Source organism: Dipodomys spectabilis, unplaced genomic scaffold, assembly GCF_019054845.1.
Source record: "Dipodomys spectabilis isolate Male_0828 unplaced genomic scaffold, ASM1905484v1 ptg000092l, whole genome shotgun sequence".
Taxonomy (NCBI): Eukaryota; Metazoa; Chordata; class Mammalia; order Rodentia; family Heteromyidae; genus Dipodomys; species Dipodomys spectabilis.
Genome location: NW_024870769.1, coordinates 5133749 through 5156737, shown reverse-complemented (window position 1 = coordinate 5156737; position 22989 = coordinate 5133749). Strand labels below are relative to the sequence as shown.

General features: G+C 38.7%; 1 pseudogene; it reads left to right on the top strand.

The window, feature by feature from the left end:
- Positions 1–1916: 1916 nt before the first annotated feature.
- LOC122112107 overlaps positions 1917–22989 on the top strand; it is a 37633-nt pseudogene continuing 16560 nt past the window's right edge.

Genomic DNA, 22989 nt, shown 5'->3' with positions numbered 1-22989 from the left:
TTTTTTTTTTTTAAACTATACTCAAACCGGAAATGAAGGTTTTTAGCATCCAAATTAGTTCTCCATTAAACTGGCAAAAGGTACTAGCTAGAAGGAGATTCAAAATTATAAGGAACATTTCAAGTAGGTAATCCTGAATCTTTTGTCGTTTTGTGCTTGTTTTTCCTGCCACACTGCATCACTTTCTCCCCATCTTAACTCAGGCAGCTAACACAAGTTTCATAACCACACCATTAACATAAAATTTCTTTGGAACACAACTTTCCACATTCTCAACATCCTAAGAATCTCAGCAGAACCTGTTGCTCAAAGGACATCAAGGGCTGGCAGTGTTTGAAGAGCTAAACTGGAATCTTGGAAGTGTCAGTGCCTTGTCCTGAACAACATCAGCCATTTAAATACTGATACACTACAGAACTGCAAACACACTGTCCATCCATTTTAAAGGGGTTATTCTTGACTCAAGGGAGATAGGGCAACCCTGAACCTCAGTTGTATCCTTTGAAACGTGCTTGGAAGGTCGCACTTTGTGTTTATTGGAAATGAATGAAAAAAAAAAACAACACCAAAAAACAAAAAAAAAAAAACAGCATTTCTAGGCACAGCTGAAATACCTGTCTCCAATTTTTAAAAACAGCCTATTACGTTTTATTACCATTAAAAACCAGTTGAAAAATGATTTAGTCACAAGGCCAATCTATAGAAAGAAATCAGATTGTCTTATATTTTCATTTTAGGCTTATGTGTATTGCTTGTAACCCCAAATGAAAAAATATTGAACTTTTTTCTTTTCAAATATATATATTTAACGCGTTGGACATTTTACTAATTAGGATCTGCTTCGTTTTAAAAGAAAAATCATCACACTACCATAAGGCAAATGCAGAAAGCTATGATTTAAAATGGTAGAGCTCCCTTCCTCCGCCTCCTTCCCTCAACTCTGTCAAACTAGCAGAAATACGGTTCGGGTCAAGTATGAGCGGGAATTTTCCACCCTGGGGTCCCTTGTTTAGGACACGCAGGAAGGAGCCCGCGGTTTGAGCGTGGGCACCAGCTCTGCGCAGGGCACGGGGCGCTCGGGCAGGGGCAGCGAGTCCAGGGTCGCGGCTGGCGGGGACCAGAGACCCGGAGAGGTGCAAGGGTCCAGGCACACAGTGTGGCGGGGTGGGGGTGGCATAGGGTTTTCGCGACCCCACAGAGTCGGCTTTCCCTTGCCTCTGCTGCCTTCCTCAAGGCGGCCTCTCTAGTCCTCCGTTGTCCCGGGGATCCACAAAGAGGCCCCAGGAAACCGCATCTGATCCTCAGGGACCAGCGGCGAGGGGCAGGGCAGGTGGGTACAGGCAGAGCAGCTTCCGACCCCTTACCCAGCGCGAGTCTCAGACCCGCCTGGCACCTTAGGGACTTAGAGCTCAACTGGGACCAGGAGGCCTCCCGCAGCGTCATTCCCTTCCTGCCAGCACACCCTCCTTGCAAGTGTTGCTGAGGAATGGTACCTGACTTTTTTTTTTAAAGCCAATATTAGGGTTGAAACTCAGGCCTCACGGTCTTGCTTGCTCATGGCTGGTGCTCTACCATTTGAGCCATGCCTGCAGACCAGACTTTTTTTTGGTGCTAGTACTAGGATTTGAACTCAGGATTTGGGTGCTGTCCTTTAGTGTTTTTTCTTTCTCAAGGATATAGAGCTCTACCACTAGAGCCACACCTCCACAGGTTTTTGCTGGTTAATTGGAGATAGGAATCTCCAAGACATTCCAGGCAGGACTGGCTAGCTTTGAACCACCATCCTTCTGAGAAGCTACGATTACAGGCTTGAGCCACCAATTGCCTGCTAGAAGTAGACTAACCACATGCATTAGTTTTGATTTTCCTAGTGGATCTTAAGCTTCTTGAGGTCAAGACCCTCAACTTCCAGTAACATGAAGCCGCTGGTCCTTGTGATAGACTGCTCTGGAGTGGAATCCAGGACCCATGTATGTTTAATTTCCATATTCTATTTGTACACATTTAAGAGGAATATATATATCTATATCTATCTATCTATCTATCTATATATATGAGAGTGATCAACTCAGAGGAGTTAGTCATTTTCAACTTTTACCATTTCTTTAGTGTATTTTCAAATTCCTTTCTTTTCTATGTTGATATATATAAAGCATTATTATTACTTATATTGATCTAGCTGCAACATAAAACACAAGAACTGATTCACTTTATCAAATAATAATATTGTACATGTTGATTGGCCTTTTCCTCTATGACCCACCTCCCCACTGTCGTCCATAGCCTCTAGCATGCTTACTCTCAATTTCTATGAGATCACTTGAATGCAATTATGTGTGGATACCTTTGTTTTGTTTTTCTCATTCACAGTAGCAACTTGGATCCCTTGACCCCTCATGCTAGGGATGAAACCTTAGGCTTCACGAACATGTGCTCTAATAACCAGTTACACCTTGGCCTCTGGAGTCCTTAGTTATAAAATGAGATGGCTGTTCTTGCTGACTTTAAGATGTCCTCTCATATTTATGTGGTTTCTCAGTATCCTGAAAAATCTAAGTTGGGATTCCTCTGATCCAAGCCCTCTAAATGTTACATTATATAATCCTTACTCAGCTCATAATCCATTATTTTGATCCAATAGATAAGCAAAAGGAATATGTTCCATGTTAAGTATCCCATTTACTGAATCCAGAGTTCAAATTCTCTTTGTTGTTGTTGTTAGTGGGGGCCTGGGCACTGTCCCTGAGCTCATTTCCTCAAGGCTAGTGCTCTACAACTTTGAGCCACAGTGCCACTTCCTGTTTCCTGGTGGTTAATTGGAGGTAAGAGTCTCAAAGGGACTTCCTGGCTGAACTAGCTTTGAACCATGATCCTCAGATCTCAGCTTCCTAAATAGCTAAGATCACAGGAGTGAGCCACTGGTGCCTTGGCTTCATAGTCCAAATTGTTACTCATTTTGTTGCATCATTTTATTACAGGGAAAATGATAGTATAAGGTATAAATCCTTTACAAGGAGTTATTAGGCTATCTCTTTTGGGAGGAGAAAGGCGCAGTCTGAGATTGTCTGTAAGGGAGCTGTCTGTGAGCTTTTGTGCTCAAGGGAAATGCTCTATCACTTGAGCCACAGCTCTACTTCCACTTATTTTTTGGTAGTTATTTGGAGATTAGAGTCTCCCTGTCCAAGCTGGCTTTGAACCATGATTCTCAAATCTCAGCCTCCTGAGTAGCTAGGTTTATATGCATGTCTCATTTTACTTTATTTTATTCAGGTTCTGCTATAGTAAATAGTTACTCATTAGTAAAAAGTTAGAGAGGTGAAGAAACTATTTAATATCAAACATATGTACAAACTATGGTTGTATATGCTTGGAAAATTAAGCAAATGACAAATAACATGACTGAAAACAAACCCACAGAGAGGTGAAGTTTAACAATGAAGTAAAAAAGAGAAGTAATAAAAAAGTCTGTTTTCATATCTGACACTAATTGTAGCAATTATTTAAGGGAAAAAAGACACCCCTTATATTCATTATGTGTGTGGCATGCTTAACATATTGGAATAAAATGGAAATAGTATAAAGTATAGATGTTTTGTCTCTATGAAAGCTGTTGTTTATATGGGTGGAAGCAGGCTTTTTCCGCTTCTAGCTATTGTTTGGATATTTTATAGTCTACAGATACAGCTAATCTTCATGGCTTACAACTTAACACCTCTTGATTTATAATAACCAGTGAAACCAGATTCAAGTAGATTTAGTAAGGAATATATCTATACATATATCTATATATATGGAACCTAATGATATCTGTCTGGCCTTTAAAAGATGTATATGATATGAGAAGAAACCAGAGTATGAGTCTTTAAAAGCTAGTCATTTTTCTGAACAAATTGACATAAGTCGTATTCATTGTTGGACATACTTCTGTCTCTTACTTTTCTAACTTTCATTAGTGCAAAAAGAAGTTGGTGTAATTACAGACCTTGTAAAGTACTGATATTATTTAATTATATGTAAAATCTCAGAATCTCTAGACATTGGGAGTTATCCAATTTCATTTTTTCATCTTACAGGTGAAGAAATTGAGGCTGAAAAGGGTATTAGCACCAACAGAAGAAAAATGCTTATATTTTTAATATACACTTAAGCATATTAAAATGATGAGCAAAAATGAATTTTAGCCTAAATGTATTCATAACTGATAATAAGTTATTATAGTAAGCTTAGCAATTAAGAACTAATTAAATATTGGATATCACAGTTATTAAAGATAAGCAGGTTTGAACATAGTGCCTAACATCGGCAATCCTATTCAGGAGTTCTAAGTTATGATTTCTCTATGAAACTTCAAACTCCAGGGCTAGCACAAACAAAACAAAACTTTTTTTTTTATATTTAGCTATTTTTACCTTTTTCTTTTCTTTACTTTTTTCCATTGTGTCGCTTGAACTCAGAGCCTGGGCTTTTGGGATTAAGGCTAGCACTCTAACACTTGAGCCACAGCGCCACTTCTGGTTTTCTAGTGGTTAATTGGAGATAAGAGTCTCATAGACTTTCCTGCCTGGGCTGGCGTTGAACTATGATTCTCAGATCTCGTCCCCCTCACTACCTAGGATTACAGGTATGAGTCACCAGCATCTGACTTCATTTGTCTTTTTTGAGTGGTGTTAACCACCATCTTAGCTTGCTTCTGAGTGGTCTCATCTGTTTCTAGCACAGCTGTGGTGAAGGTGCTAGAGATGGCATCCAGTTAGTGTCTAAGTATAGTGCTTTGATACTATGGTGTCAGTATAAAGGTTGGGGGAAGATGCAGTTGTCTCTTCACCACTTTGTCTCTGTGATGACCACCAAACTTTTCAATTTTCAAGCTGATTTCCAGTTTTCCTAACAATTTTCTGTGATACTCAATATGTTCCTGTTATAATTTGAAGACTAGTAGCCACGTCCTGTGGCTTACAAGTGAGAATCCTGATACAAGCACTACATAGTATCCCAGATAGTGGCACTTAGAAAAGTTTTAGAGCCTGTGAAATATGGCCTAGAATTGTGAAATAGAAGTTGGACTGTATGACCTAAAAAGTATCCTTACAACATGGGCCAGATAGAAGCTTCTTTAAATTCCATTTTCTGTCCTTTTCCAGCTTTGGACTATTTAATGCGTATGTTCTTTGTCACCACTCACTTATAGATAAACAAATACATAACATGAGCCAAAAAATGGTCATTTTCTTTGCCTACCAAGAAAACACAAATAGTGCCGAGGGTAGCTTGGTGGTAGTCCCTGAGTTAGATTCCCGGCATCATCAGTAAATTAAAAAAAAAAAAATTACAAATGTGTCTGATTGAGTTAGACAATAGAATTTATTTCCTATTGTATTTTGCAACCTTTCTATCTTATCAGTTTGAACAAATATTTATTCTCCTATATGTAGAAGAATAGCTGACTTGATGGCTTACATTAGTATAAGGTCCTTTCCCAAGCACCATATATACTGATTCATTAAAAATCCTCCATGCATCTCTATGGTGTAGGTGCTATTATAATTCCCATGAAAAGAAGAGGAGGAAACTGAGAGCAAAAGGTAGTGCAGGTAGAAAATGGCAAAGTCCACTTGAAAACTCAGTAGTTTGGCTTGTGAGCATTCATTCTTAACAAACACTATGTTTTCCTTTAACTGGCTTAACTGACAAGATTTTCCTCTTTCTATTTTTTCATCCTTTCCTCTTTCTTGTCTTCTCATTCTTCTCTTATTTGAGGATGGTATGAAGGCATCCTTCACATTCCTGATGGAGCACCCATAATTGGGGGAGGTGAGTGGTGGCATTCTTAGCTGCAGGTGGCTTTTCTGGCCTAGGAATTCATTCTGGCTTCACCTCTTCCTGACCTCTACAAACTCTATCCTTCCTCCATTTGGAGCTTCTGTTCTCTTCTTGTTTACTCTTCTGCCTCATGTTTGAATTCTGTCTCATTACTTTGTACCTTCATGAATTAAAACACCATTTAGTGTTGATGTAAAATTTTACAGATACAAGACACAATTTCTTCTCAAAGAGTTACAGAAGAATCACTGTGGAGAAACTTATTATCTAATTTAGGTAATGATATATTACTTAGCAGTATTTTTATTAGAATATAATTAGACATTTAAACTTTTAGGGTTTATTAGACAAAATTTATAATTAGAAGCCTTAATCCTTTCTCTGCTAAATGTGTAATCTGAGTGAATATTAGCCAAGCATGGGTGGCTTATGCCTGTAATCCTAGCTACTTGCAAGGTTGAGAACTGAAGATTGCAGTTTGGAGACAGCCTGGCAAGTCCATGGGACTCTTATTTCCAATTAACTACTAAAAAGATGGAAATGGTGCTGTGGCTTAAAATGGTAGAGCCCTAGCCTTGAGCACAAAAGCTGAGGGGCAGTTCCCAGGCCCTGAGTTCAAACCACAGGACCAACATACACACACACACACACACACACACACACACACACACACACGTTCAAATATGGTTAAAGTTTGATTCTCTTGCATGTAATATTTCAGTGGAATATAAGATTCCAGATTGGTAGCTTTGAGTGCTTTAATACCAAGAGGTTATTTAGCATTTGGGTTTCTTCCATTGTACTACTCTGATATTCCCTAGTTGTTGTTTTTTTTACATGGTTGAGACAATATCATCTCCACTTTCTTGTTCTAGTTCTTAGGAAGAGGATAGAACCAAAGAGTAGGGGAAATAATCTCCTTCCCCCCTCCCCCCTCCTCCCTCCCTCTTCCTCCTCCTCCCCCCTTCCTCCCCCCTCCTCCCCCCTCCTCCTCCTTCTCCTCTTCCTCCTCCTCCTCCTTCTTCTTCCTTTTGTATAGCCCATCCTGGGGCCGCCTAGACACTGTCACTGAGCTTCTTTTGTTCAAGTTTAGCACTCTACCACTGAAGCCACAGCACCACTTCAAGCTTTTCCTGCATTTATTGAAGATGCGAACCTCACAGCCTTTCCTGCCTTGCCTGGCTTCCAACTTCAATCGTCAGATCGCAGCCTCTGAGTAGCTAGGATTATAGGCATGAGTGACCAATGCTCAGCCCTTTTCTCCTCCTTGTCCTCCAGCTCCTCCTTCTTTTCTTTTTGGACACTGGTACTGTAATCCTAGCTAATCAGGAGACTGAGATCCGAAGATTATGGTTTAAAACTAGCCTGGGTAGGAGAGTCCATGAGACTCTTATGTCCAATGAACCAATAAAAAGTCAAATGTGGAACTTTGGTTTAAGTAGTAGAGCACTAACCTTGAGCAAAAATCCTAAGGGACAGTGCCAGGGTACTGAGTTCAATTTCTAGCATGGACATAGACACACAAAATTAGACATTGTCTAAAATAATTTTAGTGAGATAACCTGTTTATCTGCACATTTTGGGTATGAGAGAGTTAGGCCAACAAATTGTGTAAATAGGATTCAAGGCAGCTTTGGGCTGTGTAGGGACACAAATCTGATTTTGCTAGAATTTGGGAACATGGAATGGGAGTTTCTTTGCCTTTAAAAAGCTTCTGGGCTGGGAAGGTGGCTCAGTGGTAGAGTGCTTGCCTTGCATGCATGAGGCCTTGGGTTCGATTCCTCAGCACCACATAAGCAGAAAAAGCTGGAAGTGTCACTGTGGCTCAAGTGGTAGAGTGCTAGCCTTGAGCTGAAGAACTGAGGGACAGCGCCTAAACCCAGAGTTCAGGCCCCATGACTGACAAAAATAAAAATAAAAAATAAAAAAAATAAAAAGCTTCTAGTGAGGGCTGGGAAGGTGTCTGAGTGGTAAATTGCTTGCCTTGCATGCATGAGGCCCTGGGTTCAATTCCTCAGCACTACATAAGCAGAAAAAAGCCAGAAGTAGAGCTGTGGCTCAAGTGGTAGAACACTAGCCTTGAGCTGAAGAGCTGAGGGACCAAAAAAAAAAAATTCTAGTGATATGCTGTACACCTCAATAGAGGTAAGACATTCCTCTAATTCTTTGCTAATTACAATGGAGCTATTTTGAAGCTAGGATATTATTTGGCTTCAAATCCCTGTTATCCTAAATTTGACATCAACTGAGGGTGAAAATTTAAGACTAAAGACAGAGTAAACCTGATTTGTAGATACTTTTATTTTTATTTTTGTCAGTCATGGGGCTTGAACTCGGCATGGGTGCTGTTTTTGAGCTTTTCCGCTCAGGACTAGCACTCTACCACTTGAGCCACAGCTCCACTTTCAGGCTTAAGGGGATTAATTGGAGGTAAGAGTCTCACAGATTTTCCTGCATGGGCTGGCTTCAAATGGCAATCCTTAGCTCTCAGCCTCCTGAGTAGCTAGGATTACAGGTGTGAGCCTCCAAGCACTTGGTGATACTTTTAAAAGAAAATTCTCTTTAAGTAGTGATACGAAGAAGTTTCCATTCTACAAAACAGTACATGAATACAAGGTGTCTGAGAACATTGTCACCCATCACTCCTAACCCATCCCTTCTCTCACTTTTCTTTTCTTTTTTCAAGATTGAGATTAGGTGATTACATAAATTTCACATATTTCACAGTCTTGTGGAATAGTGATACTTAAAGTCACAAACACATTTTAACCTTCACAAGGCAAATTGCCATTATCATGGTCTATAAAGTTTGTGAATTCTCTGAGCTTTGACAATACAATTATTTCCTCCACATGAAGTGACATTTACATTTCTTTCCTTTTGCTTAGTGTAAGCTGTTCCCTCTTTCCCTCTCATTCCTCCCCTCCCATCACTGTCTTTGGGTTGCTTAGTTCATTTTCATCTATGTCCAGTGCAGCTGATGGGCCTCTTTGTTGTATGTTGCTCCGTTTCCTTGGTGATACTTCTAAAGACAGAGATAAAATTTGTATCCTGATACAAAAATAACTTTTCTTTTATTTTGACAAGTGTAGGCTGAAAATGCAAGAAAATGAGCTTGTTCTTCCTTATAAGTGGCCCAGAGTATCTTGGCAAGGACTGCCATGCCGGTCTCTCTATGTAATTGGGGAGGGGAGGAAGAGGACTGGTTGTTGTCCCTTCATTTTTGTTCATGTATAGGAGACAATGGGCTGGACATTAAATACTCTGCACACAAAAGGGATTCACCACTTCCTATTTCCTCTCATATTTGGCTGAAAATTTGCAGAACCCATTTTGATTCTTTGCCTTTTGACCTGTCAAACTCTAAACTGAGCTCTTAGGGCAGTCCCTCTGAAATCTGTCCCTCTCCCCACAGGAAGAGAATTTGCTCTGCTCTCCTTTAACCTTTCTTACTTCTCAGAGAACTTCTCATGTTTGTTTCATAGTATTTTTTTTTTGGTTATTGTTTCCTTGGTTTTGTTTTGTTTTTGTGCCAGTACTGGGGCTTGAACTCAGGGCTTGGGCACTGCCTCTTAGCCAGACCTCCATTTCTGGCTTTTTACTAGTTAATTGGAAAGAGTTCCTTAGATTTTCCTGCCCAGGCTGGCTTTGAACCTTGGTCCTCAGATCTCAGTCTCCTGAGTAGCTAGGATTATAGGGGTGAGCCACTGGCACCTGGATTTGTTTCATAATGTTATAACCTGATTGTGACTGTTGTTTAGTAAAGGATTCCAGGAAAGACTATATATTATTAATCAGTGCTTTACTCTGCCTTGTGTAATCCTTGGCACATGGTGAAGATGAATGAATAAAAGAGCAAATGATTCTTTGAGTTCTTCCTGTAGTTTCTAAGCATTCTAATGTGCTCATGACCTCACAAGGCTAGAAAGGCAAAGTGTGGATTTTATATTCTTCCTTGTGGGGAATATTTTCTCATTTGCTTACTGAGGTTAAATTAAAGTTGAAAACTCTTTAGATTTGCTGCCTTCACTTTTCATTATACAATGAGGGGTAAAATGACTTGAAATGTTAATGTTGCTTGAATTAACATATAGACTAAGGCTTGTTGAAACTGAAGTACAGCTAATCAGTCAATCAAAAGTGTAAATAACTGATATAGAGTCTTTTCTGTTTTGACAGGGAGTGGAGTTCAGAGAGAAGCTTGTGTTTGGGCTTTTCTGGGAGCAGGAGGGGATAGGAGTTCAAAAGGTCATCTAGGTAGCTACAAACCCTTGAAAAGGAAACTTGGGGGCACTGATTTTTGCATTTCTTTAATGTCACAAAGTTAGAGAAGCAAAAGAAGGCGCAATGGCTCACTTTTGCAGGCGTGTGAGAATGATGGGAATTGTCTGGTCCACAAACAGTATTATATAGGATTTATTAAGATCTGGATTTTTTTTTTGTCTGTGTGTACTTTTAAAAGTTACTTCATTACAGAAGGAATTATATTTCCAGAGAAGTTAAAAAATTTCTTATAATGTAAATTATACCCTTTAAATATCTAAGTTTTAGTACTTTGTTAGTGTTGTTGGAAATGGACCAGGAAGAGAAGTTTTGAAGATAAAATATGTTTTGACTTTGAGCTAAGCTCCCTAAATAAGGACTGCCATAATATACATTTTATGGTAAATTACTAATATCAAAGTATTTTGATATGTCACATTTCTAAGGTAGAGCTGCTTAAGCAGTTCAAGGAACTCTAAACATTTGTGGTTAGTTTTCTTGTTGTCATCATCTTCTTCTCCTTCTCTTTCTTTTCTTCTTTTTTTTGCCGGTACTAGGGCTTGAACTCAGGGCCTTTTTGCCCAAGACTGATGCTCTGCCATTTATGGCATACTTCTACTTCTGGCTTTTGGTGGTTAATTGGAGAAAAGATTCTCATGGACTTTTTTGCCTGGAATTGATTGGAGCCAGGATTCTCAGAGTTTAGCCTTCTGAGTAGCTAAGATTTCAGTTGTGAGCCACTTGTTCCTGGTTCCTGGCTAGTTTTCTTGATCCCTTTGGGAGGGAAGAGCCAATATGTGCTACAAAAGTGGTTGAAGATATGCAACTTAATGTAGTGTTGATGATCACTTTACCTTTTAAAAAACAAATTTCTTACTTGAAACCTCATTGTACTAGTACTTAAGAAAATAAAATGAAAATACTAAAGGAAACAAAAAATTCTTCCAAGATTGGAATTAGAGCTTGAAATTCAGATGCCATAGGTTTTGTTTTATTTTTTATTTTTTAATTTTTCTTTTTTGTCGGTTGTGGGGCCCGGGCACTGTCCTTGAGCTCTTCAGCTCAAGGCTAGTACTCTACCATTTGATTTACAGCATCACTTCTGGCTTTTTCTGCTTATGTGGTGCTAAGGAATCAAACCCAGGGCCTCATGCATGCAAGGCAAGCACTCTACCACTGAGCCACCTTCCCAGCCTGCCATAGGTTTTAATTTCTACAACCAACTAGCTGGGCGGTATGTCACCTCTCTGGATGGAGGTGAAATGATGTAAATTCTAGAATCCATTCCGGATCTAACACTGTTGCTAATACTTTGTATAAAAACTTTTTTTTTTTTTGGTAAGAAACCAGTAGCAGCCAAGTGCTGATGGCTCATGCCTGTAATCCTAGCTACTCAGGAGGCTGAGATCTATGGACCTCGGTTCGTAGCAACCTGGGCAGGTAAGTCCCCGTGAGACTCTAACTCCAACTAATTATCAGAAAACTAGAGGTGGTGCTGTGGCTCAAAATGGTAGAACGCTAGCCTTGAGCAAAAAGGTACTGATGGATCATGCCCAGCAATATTCAAATTCTTAAATTGATTATAAGAGTCCATCTTCTTTTCCTTTCTTTTCTTTTCCTTTTCTTTTTTGTCAGTTACAAGGGTTTGGATTGCTCCATATGATTGCCAACAGTTAGTCTTCATTTTAGCCTTTCTAGAGAGTGTGCACCACTATGTTTGGAGTAAAATTTCATGTACAGCCCCAGTAGTGTTATCCAGAGTGATGGGGAATCATGATGATTAGTCAAGTTTCTAATGCTTCTAGGTAGAGGTTTAACAGGGCAATGAATAGAGGCAAGGTAATGGAAGCATGTTGCCAAAAGACATTTGTCCCTTTTATACATTACTCTACTATAGTGGTGGTAGTAGAAAGGCTTCCTTGTCTAATTCAATAATCCCTTCTTCCATTTTAATATTTATCTCATTTTCTTGGAAGACAGTGTCTGGAAGGTTGGTAGGTGAGGAATGTTGCAGTCAGCTTTGTTGAAAGAAGCAGGTGCATTTATTCCTCCTTCATTGGAGGCCTGTATCAGACATTCACTGAAATCAAGGAATAATTATTCAAGAATGGGAATGTGACTACCGAATAATACATAAAATGTATAACAATGAATAAAATATGGGCTCATGTGCATCTATGGAGGAAAGACATGGGGCAGGTTTAAGCTGGTAGGCAAGTTCTGTAACATAGCTCTTTATCTAATAACATAGTTACGACAACATAGAATAGCAAGATTTTTTTTTTTTTGTACTGTGAATCTAATGTAGAGTGTAGTGGGGTTTTTATGTGTAACTAAGAATCACTATTGCATTTCCGTTTTTTTCTGGCTACTCTACAAACACATGAATCAGATTAAAGTAGCCAGACAGACCTGAATTAAATGTATATTCCCATAATGGTTATTATTTTTTTCTTGCCTTGACATTATTATAGAGATAAGTGGCTATTATAAATGAACCATTAAAAGAAACAGTAAGCCAAAGTTATCATTGATCTTTCCCTGCCTTTAACTGTGTAAAAACTAATATAGTGAATTGCTATGGAGTTACCTTCTTTAATAATTCATCTGTTGTAGCAGGGCAGTGACCTGATGTTTTCTTTTATATTAATTTATAGTCTTCCACTTAATCCTTAGAATATTTCATCTTATTGCTATAGGATAGAACCATTTCTTAATTGAAATGAAAAAAAAAAGAAATCTTGGAATAAAATCACCTGGCAGATATTTATTAATTTATTGACTAATTTGATCTTATTTTATTTTTTGATGCCAGACCTGGAGCTTGAAGTCAGATCTTGAGTATTTCCCTGAACTTTTGTTCTCAAGACTAGCACTCTACCGCTTGAATCATATTTCCATTCCTGGATTTTTGCTGGTTAATTGGAGATTGGAGTCTCTGGACTTTGCTGCCCAGGTTGATTAAACTTTGACACTCAGATCTCAGCATCTTGATTATCTAGGATTACAGGCATGAGCCACTAGTGCCCGGCTGATTGATTGATTGATCTAGCTATGTAATCCAGGCTGTCCTCAAACTCAACTGTATAGTTCATTTGGCCTTAAACTCAAGATCTTCATGCCATAGCATCCTGAGTGCTAAGATTACAGGTAGATAAAACCATACCTGGTAATAACAGAGTATTTTTATTATTAAATATTTCTACTAGGTTAATAGCCCAATAAATATAACCTTATTTAATGATAGTTTTTAGCATAAAAGACTGAGAAAGGACTTGCTTTGATCTGTCATTTACTTAGATATTTGATTTATAGACATACTGAGAAACTGAGAATTCCTCCCCAATTTGCAAAAAACAAACTTATAGATACATTTTAAAGACACTATCTTCTTCTTTTAGTGAGTCATAAAGTAAAATATCCAAAATGAACTCAGAAGACAGTTTAATTTGACTACATAAAATATTGATACTGTGCTGCTTAAGTATTTCTTCCCTCAAATTCTGGAAGAGAAAGTCAGTACTTTATACTCTTCCAGCCAGTATGGCACCTTTCCATTTAGCTACACATTCCAGGTTGCCAAACACCCTACTACTAATATCAAAGGAACAGAGCTACTGGCTTCCTCTTAATGCCAGTTTTAAATTTTTGGCAATAACAAAGTATTACTATAGTCTCCTATACATGCATAAATCTCTCTCTCTCTCTCTCTCTCTCTCTCTCTCTCTCTCTCTCTCTTTCTGTTTGTGACATACTAGAACTTGAACTCAGAGCTTTGAGGTTTCTTTTGGCTTTTTCATCACCACTAGTGCTCTACCACTTGGGCCACACCTTCTGTCAAGCTTTTTTTTGCTGGTTCACTGGAGATAGAGTCTCATAGACTTTTTTGCGTAGGCTGATTTTGAACTGTGTTTCTCAGATCATAGCCTTCTGAATAGCTAGAATTATAGGTGTGAATCACTGGCATCCTGCTGCATCTGCATGAATTTGAGCCTATTGTTCAGCTTCTGAGATAATTTTTAAACTCATTTTAGAAAAGCGAATAATGAGTACTTTAAAATATCATTGAGAAGATCCCAGGAAATAACAAATACAATGGAACTAAAAAAACCCCACACAGTTCATTTGGAAAAGTATTTTTCTCCCATCTCTCTTTTAAAATTTTCTGACTTATCAATTTGCTTGTTAATTTCTTTAGATGTTACCATTCTAATCCAGGTAAACAAAATAAAACAAGGAAAAAATGATCTACACGTTGTTATGTCAAAGCATAACTCAAGTTGGAAGGAATCCAATGTGAGGAAGGCTAATTACTGTCTTTCACCCAATACACATAGCTGTAGAAGATATGGCAAAACGTCTTAATACTTACCTCTTGAAGAGGAAGTTGTGTTTTTTTTTTTTAGGTTCTACACATTCAGATTTTTTTTGTGTTTCAATAAAACTTTATTTACAAAACTTATTTTGAAATTTCATTAACAATTATATTGGAAGCTTTGCTAATATCTACATATTCCAAAAAGTGAAGCATTTAAGCCTAACAAATAATGATGGCAGAGTAGCTCAAAGGGTAGAACACCTGCCTAGCATGTGTAAGTCCCTGAGTTCAAACCTGAGAATAAATAAACAAATAAATACCTAAACTTACAAAAGGCTCAATAATTTAGGGCCTACCTGAGCTAGATTCTCACAGTGAGCTTTCTAAACTAGTCAACCTTAAATGGGCCTAACTTAGAATTTCTGGAGCAATTCTCTCCAAAATAAACCTTTTATACCTTTTCCTCTAGGAAGAACGTAACATTGCATTTTGGGCTCTGGACAAAGTTCAACCCTTTTGAGTACTGTCCCAATTAATTTCCCAAGTGACACAAAAGATTACTAGTTTAGATCCCAGAGTAAGACAATGCTCCACAGTAGGATTACGATTTGATGCAAGAAAACTCTGACATTAGGACCATATTAACCTGGCAGACCATATATTCGAAGTATCTGGTGCTGACAATTTTCCATGGGTCTTTGGTGTGTGTGTGTGTGTGTGTGTGTGTGTGTGTGTGTGTGTGTGTGTGTGTGTGTGTGTGTGTGTGTGTGTTTATAGTCCCTATAACTCATGCCGTCAGTTTTATCTGTGATCGGTCCATGTCAAAATCAGAGTAATTAAATGGAATGACAGTCCCGTTAAATGTGTTCATGCCATTGCATTGACAATAAAGCATGCACAAATTTACAATTAAGGTTTGTCTTTCTCTTTCACTAAGGAGAGTGTGATAAACATTAAATTGTGCAGACATGGAGATCCAAAAGGGTATATGCATTGAAGTAAAAACACCAGGTCAATGCTGTCAGGATGTCTTTTTCTGTAATTACTCTTTTTCACTGCATATTTTTGACTGAATTGTAATTGCCTTTGCACTGAGAAAAAGACAGGATCAGCTAGTTTCAACTGGTCTTATTACGCCTCCTCTCCCTTTTAAATTTGCAAGGCAGCACAGAACTGTAACAGTTTATTTAAATAAAAGCATATTTGTTCCAGTTCTTAGCTCTCAAAGGGCAACAGACTTTCAAATACAGTACGTTGAGCTTTTAATACAGTTACTTTGGCATCCCAAGATACACCATTAAAGATGAATATGGATAGAACACTTAATTTCCTAAGTTATCACTAGGCGTCATCAATAAAATGGAAAGAAAGGAGATTTGAAGCCTAGCCCAAGACTGAATTGACAGCCATCTTTAACCACCATGACCTAAGAATGACCCTGAGCTCTGCAGGGTGCAGGAGCAAGATCTGTAGCAGAGAACAGGAATTAGATATCTCTCAGGCTGGGAGGTCCCACTGTGCAGCAACTGCAGTAGCTTGCAAGGTCTGTGACAAATGGTAGTGCGGACATCATGCTCTTTTATTATACATTTAACATTTATTTACTTAATATTTATTTCACCTGTTTACTGTTTTGTAAATTTGTGTGTGTGTGTGTTTACTGGTACTGGTACGCAGGGCCTGGGTAATTAGCTTTTTAAATCAAGGCTGGTGCTCTAACACTTGAGCCACAGCTCCATTTCTGGTATTTTTGCAGAATAATTGCAGTCAAGAGTCTCAAACTTTTCTGCCTGGGCTGACTTCAAACCATGATCCTCAGAACTTAGTCTCTTGAGTAGCTAGAATTATAGGTGTGAACCACTAGCACCCAGCTTGCTCTGTAATATTTTAGCAGTCAGAAAAGAACAATTAAGTTTTAAAATATTATTCAAAATTATATAATCAGGCTTTCAAGTATTGGTGCTGTGTATATGTCAATAATTAATTTTATGACAATGAAACAATGTATTTAGAAATTCTTAAAATGACATGTGGTAATTTTGGGTAAAATCACATTTTGTTTTATTTTGGGTAGCTCTTTGTCCCTAAGGTGTGATTATATTTAAATTTCTTGCTTACCTAATTCTTCATAACTGGAATATGGATTTGGATTTAATTGTCCTGCTACCTTGTCATGAAAATACCATGTTAAAATGTATATATAATCCCCATTCCCCCCGCCCCCACCCCAGTACTAGTACTTGAACTCTGGATCTTGCTTTTTTTTTTTTACTCAGTTGATATTCTCCAGCTTGACCCACACCTTTTTTTGGCTGGTCCCCGGGCTTGAACTCAGGACTTGGGTGCTGTCCCTGAGCTCTTCAGCTCAAAGCTGGTGCTCTACCACTTTGAGCCACAATGCTACTTATGGTTTTCTGGTGGTTAATTGGAGATAAGAGTCTCAAGGCCTTTTCCATCCAGGCTGGCTTTGAACTGCAATCTTCACATTTCAGCCTTTTGAGTAGCTAGCATTACAGGTGCAAGCCATCAGCTCCTTGCTTATGACAATTCTTTCCTTAGAATATTTATAAATGAGAAGTAGACATAATCATATTGAAAGAAAATCCAGATTAAGTTATTTTTACTATAAGCATATACACAATAATGAAAATGTTTATATATCAATCAGTGAAAATGCAAGTGAGTGATTTCTGTACAATCTTCTCCAAGTATATAATTTATTGAAACATGATTATTGTTATTGTTATTGTTGTTGTTGTTGCTGTACTGGGACTTCAATTCAGGGCTTGGGTGTTGTCCCTTAGCTTTTTAATTTAAGGCTAGCTGTACCACTTGAGCCACAACACTACTTCCAGCCTTTTGTGGTAGTTAATTGGAGATAAGAATCTTACAGATTCTTGTGCCTAGACTGACTTTGAACCATAATCCTCAGATCTTAGCCTCCTGAATAGTTAGAATTATAGGTGTGAACCACCAATGCCTGGCCATTTAAGAATTATTTATAAACAGTAATTATCATAAGAATCCCCTGTTTCTCAAGTTGGCCTGGCTTTCAGTTTTTCAGGCCACTACAACTTGCAGGTAGAACCTGATTTGGGCATTTTATTGGTAGCAGGGGAATGGGACCCCAGACCTTTTGGAGTGGGGGGTCTCTAAAGAGAGAGCTGGAGCACCCTCAGATTTTATTGGGGGTAAACAACAGCCCTTGTCTCACATTTTTAGCACAGAAAAGTCATGTTTTGAATCAAATCCTTACAAAAAATAAGTTTACCCCAATTGCCTTCTCTCCATTATCATTAGAACAAGTGCAACAGCCATATTTACTTTCAAGCCCAAGTGTTTCCCCAAATGGCATTTAATGGTTTTTACTCCTTGCCTTGCTTCTAAAAAGAAGAATATACAGGTATGATGTTGGTGTTGCTTTTAAATAATATTTCATTTTGAGTTTCAGTGACTATTCCCTGAAAAGTGTAGAGGAGTCTATGGCTAAGGGAAGTCTATTGCCTTTCTAGCTCCGTGACAAATGAGAATTTTAATCTGATTCATAACCTTTTACAAATGACTCCATCTTGACCAGACCTCTGTATGTGGTGGCCTATTCAATTTATTAATGTTCCACATTGGGCCTAAGTACCTACAATGGGGAAATGACAACAAATAAGATCCAGCGACCTCATTACTTTGCCTAACACCGCTAAACGAATGGTTTGGCATTATGGGAAATGTGTCCCATGGAAATCTGTCTACCTGAGGACAATAACCAATTGTAACTATTGGCTGCTGCACAGACTTATATGCTCTGCCACTTCAGTCACTTAGCAAGCATCTCAATGGCTAGGGGCATGCCTCAAGTGGTAGAGGATCTACCTAGCAAGCACAAGGCATTGAGTTAAAATCCCAGTGACACCAAAAGAAAATACCTCAAGCTAGGTACTAGGGGCTTACACCTATAAGAGTAGCCACTCAGGAGGCTGAGATCTGAGGATCACGCTTCTTCCCCAGCCCGCGGAAGAAAAATCCATGAGACTCTTACTTCCAATAAACCACCAAAAAGCAGAAGTGGAGCTGTGGCTCAAATGGTAGAGCTCAACTTTGAGCAAAAAGGTAAAAGAATAGCACCCAGGTCTTGAGTTTAAGCCCCAGGACCTACATAGAAACAAAAACAAAAAGAAGAAATAAATAAACCACCTGAATGTTTTTGCTTTTGTAAGTACTATATTTACTATATTTGTTTTGTGTATGTGCTCAAATGACATTTATCTGTAAATGGGATTTATCTTTGGCTTGACTATCACTTCAGACCTATCGTGCTTTAGAAAGTAGAATGTTGCTGGGCACTGGTGGCTCACACCTGTAAGCCTAGCTACTAGGGAGGCTGAGATCTCAGGATTATGGTTCAAAGCCAGCCAGGCAGGAAAAGTCTGTGAGACACTTATTCCCATTAGCTACCATAAAACTGGAAGTAGTGTTGTGATTCAAAGTGGTAGAGTGTTAGCTTTGAGCAAAAGAACTCAGGGACAGTGCCTAGGCCTTGAGTTCAAGCCTATGACAGAAGAAAGAAAGAAAGAATTTAAGAAAGGAAGGAAGAAAGAAAGAAAGGAAGGAAGGAGAAAGAAAGAAAAAAGGAAGAAAGAAAGAAAGAAAGAAAGAAAGTTAGTTTTCAATTTAGTTTTAAGAAGCAGAAACCATTCTAGCTGTTTTCCTTTTCTTTCTCTTTCTTTGTTTCTTTCCTTCCTTCCCTCCCTCCCTCCTTCCCTCCATCCCTCCCCTCTTTCTTTCTTTCTTTCTTTCTTTCTTTCTTTCTTTCTTTCTTTCTTTCTTTCTTTCTTTCTTTCTTTCTTTCTTTCTTTCTTCCTTCCTTCCTTCCTTCCTTCCTTCCTTCCTTTCTTTTCTCCTGGTGCTTGAGCTCAGGCCTGGGTGCTGTCCCTGAATGGTTTTGCCCAAGGTTACTGTTCTACCATTTGAGCCACAGCTCCACTTGCAGTGTTTTTGTTAAGTAACTGGAGATCAGAGTCTCATAGACTTTCCTTCCCAGGCTAGCTTTGAACCACAGTTCTCAGATTTTAACCTCCTGAGCAGCTAGGATTACAGGCATGAACCATTGGTGCCAAGTTTCTAATATTTTTCTATTTGTCTGAAATGTATAGATTGTCATTTCCACAGCTCTTTCCTAGTGTTAATTGAAGATATAATAATAACCATGGTCAGGCTGGGCACAGGAGGTAGAGGAATAGTCATGAGCATAAAAAGCTAAAGGGTAGTGTTTAGGCTAAGTTCAAGTCTCGGTACCAGCCTCCCCCCTAAATAATAATAATACTAACAACAATAACAACCAGGGTTTCAGGGATTTTTCCATTTCATCTTCTGTGTTGGCTAGTACCTCCTGATTTCTCCATTGTCTTACCATGTGCAAATTTTCCTAGGATTGTTATTTTAATGGGATTGTGTTACTTGCTTCCAACTTGCTTTCTGGAAACAATCTCTGAATCTTCCTGTTTCTCAGCTTAGCAAACATAGAAAGCATTTTTCAAATGTCTACCTCTGTTTATATAACCCCAGTCTGAGTGTGTCACCTGGCCACTCCAGAAGGGAGCTAGGCCATTGTGTCACTGTGATGCTTTTAAATGTTTGGCTATACACATTTCAAATGGAGCTAGATATGTCAATTCCACCAACTAAAGCATTGAGGGAATCACATTTTTTTTTTCTTATTGTTCAGCTGCCTGATCTTGCTGGAATTAACACTTACAAGAGTCACAGAATGGGCATGCAACATACAACTCATAGAATTTAATGGCCACAAAGTTATAGTTTTAGAACTCATTCATTTATTTTGAATAAGGATTATACTTCAACTGTATGCATCATTTGGGGTATATACCTTGGACAGTATGTGGCTATATAGTTGGTTTAATTACAAAAGGGAGCAATTAAGATGGTCAGACAGAGCTCACCACTGGCTCCTACAGTGCCAAGGATAATCTTCAGAGGAAGATGGTCAAAGCTCACATGATGTCATTAAGACCTGTCTTCATTTTGCCTGTTTCCAATAGTTGTAAAATTACCTTCAGCTTTATGTGATTCATCTTCAGTTTATTTGTTTACTTTCAGCTGGTGAAGGTCACATGTCCATCTATGAATCCAGCCAAGATTGGGGGATAGGTTGCTCTAAATGCTCTGATTGATGAGAAATGCCACCTCCAATCCAAACGTGGACTTGGCTTCTTCATGGACTGAGAATATAGCTAGATTCTGAGATGGGGGTTTAGAAATTATTACCTTAGAAAGCAGAGTAGATGTTGGACAACAAAAGCAACATGTTTGCCATAAGTAGAAGGCAAGCTAAGCCTCGTAAGAAGGGATGAGATAGAAAGTCAGAAACATCTTGAATTTCCTGGCCATGTTTCAGCATTCTGGACCACAAGTCCAGTTGACTTCTAAAAGCACTTTCTCCTTTACCTTTAGGAAACAACTGACATCAAAGCTACAAACTAGCTGTATGGAAAAGTCTATAGTCAAGCTGGGAATATGGTGATGGAATGAGCATGCCCACAAGAATAATTCAGGCACCATTTCCCTGGATTTTTATTGTAATGAAAGTTACACTTAAAAAGAAAATTTTCAAATGTACACAAATGTGGAGTTATTCAAATATACTCATCTCTCAAACTCAACTACTACCTAAATTTTGTTCATTTTATTAATCTGACTTCCAAACCACAGATATCATACTGTCTTACTTCTACATTTCATTGTATCAAAGGTTCTTTTTTCTTTTTGGAAGAACTGGGGTTTGAATTCAGAGATTTGTAGTTGCTAGGCTGGGACTTTGCCCCTTGAATCATACCCTCAGCTTTCACATATTTTCTTTTTTAAATAGTCTTATGTTGCTATTGTTATTTAATACATGTAAAAATGATTCAGCTATAGATCCAAATATGGTAATATATCAGGAGGTTAAAATCAAATGGTAGAACAGTTGTCTAGCAGGCATGAAGCCCTAGGTTGATTCCCCAGTACAACAACAATAAAACAAAAGGAAGAGGTAAAATTACTTTCCTCCAAAACTTGAAAGCCAAATTATATTTCAGGCCAGGGCCTGAGGAATACTCACACTAATGCGTGATGGCAGCATTCTAAATGATAAAAGAAATTAAAAGGAAAGAGGTAGACACATCTATCAGGATGTTGGCTGGCTTCCTGTTGAAGCAGTGCAGACATTTGAAAGGTCCTGCAGTTGTCAGGATTGTGACAATTATCTTTTTTCTTTTCTTTTCTTTTCTCTTTTTAGTGCCAGCCCTGGAGCTTGAACTTAGCGCCTGTGCACTGTCCCTGAGTTTTTTGCTTAAGGCTTGTGCTTTGCCACTTGAGCAACAGCTCCCTTCTGGCTTCCTTCCTTCCTTCCTTCCTTCCTACTTTCCTTCCTTCCTTCTTTCCTTTTTCTTTCTTTCTTTCTTTCTTCCTTTCTTTCTCTCTTTCTTTCTTTCTTTCTTTCTTTCTTTCTTTCTTTCTTTCTTTCTTTCTTTCTTTCTTTCTTTCTTTCTTTCTTTCTTTCTTTCTTTCTTTCTTTCTTCCTTTCTTCTTCCTTCCTCCCTCCCTTCCTTCTTCCCTCCCTCCCTCCCTCCTTTCTTTCTTTCTTTCTTTCTTCCTTTCTTTCTTGTAGTAAGAGTCTCACACAGTTTTCCTGCCTGGGCTGGCTTTGAATTACCATCCTCAGATCTCAGCCTGCTGAGTTGCTAGGATTATAGTAATGTGAGCCACTGGCACCCAGCAATTGTCTTTTTTATTAAAGAACTAAGATTTTTTTTTCCCTTTGAGGTTTCAACACTACAAGTACTTTAAAGTGAGCAGGAAGCTGGTGACTCATGCTACTAGGAGGCTGAAATTGGAACTCAGGCCTAAGGGCTGTTCCTGAGCTTTTGAGCTCATAGTTAGTGCTCTACCACTTTGAGCCACTCCTCCATGCCCAGTTTTCTGGTGGCTAATTGAAGATAAGAGTCTTATAGCTGGGCGTTGGTAGCTCACTCCTATAATCCTAGCTACTCAGGAGGCTGAGATCTGAGGATCATGGTTCAAAGCCAGCCTGGGCAGGAAAGTCCATGAGACTCTTATCTCCAATAAACCGTTAGAAAACCGGAAGTGGTGCTGTGGCTCAAGTGGTAGAGCGCTTGCCTTGAGCCGAAGAGCCCAGGGACAGTGCCCAAGCAAGTCTTACAGACTTTCCTGCTCAGATTGGCTCTGAACTGTGATCCCTAGATCTCAGCCTCCTGAATAGCCAGGATTATAGGTGTGAGCCACAAGTGCCTGGTGAGTAGCATTTTTAAAATAAAATATCTGGTGTGATTTCTATAAAGCTGTCAATGAACTTTCTTCCCTAAACATATAATTCAGAGGATCCCATGGGGTTTGAGCTCTGACTGCATTTCCACTGATACCAATCTGTGGAACTTATTAGCTATTAGCAATAAGTCCTTCTACAAAATAAAATTCAAAGTACCCTAAAAGGAATGGAGATTCTGAAAAGATTTGTTACTTCCAAATTCTGGAATATGAGATGGTTTCTTCTTTCAAGATGTTAGTTGAAATAG